A 678-nucleotide genomic window follows, 5' to 3' on the forward strand; every position below is an offset into this window, starting at 1 on the left:
GAAGTGGATCTGGAGAGAGATAAAGGGAAGGGCCTGCCTGGGGCTGGGGTGGGGCTCAGGGCCAGGGATGTCTGCATCCCCAGGGCTGTGACCTTCTCTACTCTCACCCTCTCCACTCCATCCAGAGACCAATCCCCTTTAGGTCATAAAGTCGCAAAGTGACATGGCTTCCAGTTTGTACACAGCACTGCCCTGAAGTGTGTGCTGTGCTTCTAAGCCCCCTCCATCCCACGCTGCAGGAAACCTCAGCATGTAGGGGGAAAGGTGGTGAGGCCTTGGCCATGGACAGAATACAGAGAAAAATGAGGCTCAGAGATGGAAAAGCATGCTCATGGGATTGCAGGGCTCCCGCACAGCAACTGGAGCTCCTTGAGAACGCTGGGGATCTCTGGAGAGCGCTTCTTTCTCTTAACTCTTAATTCTCTTCAAAAACCATGATGAGAGAAAAGATTTTAAGAACATCACCTTACTTTGCTTTTTCTATCTAGGAGAGGGGGACCAGGGACCTTCCAAGTCTTCTGTACGATTTTTTTTTTTCTTTCCTCCATTATCTCCCTCTTCCTCAGGGTTAGGATGGAGGGAGAAGTTGTGGACAAAGCATTCTACTGATATGGAGGAGATGGGAAGGCACATTAGAGAAGGCTGTTCTTATCTGGCTTTTGTTCATAGGTAGGGAAA

Source organism: Octodon degus, unplaced genomic scaffold (genome assembly GCF_000260255.1).
Source record: "Octodon degus isolate 3935 unplaced genomic scaffold, OctDeg1.0 scaffold00072, whole genome shotgun sequence".
In the NCBI taxonomy this organism is placed as follows: domain Eukaryota; kingdom Metazoa; phylum Chordata; class Mammalia; order Rodentia; family Octodontidae; genus Octodon; species Octodon degus.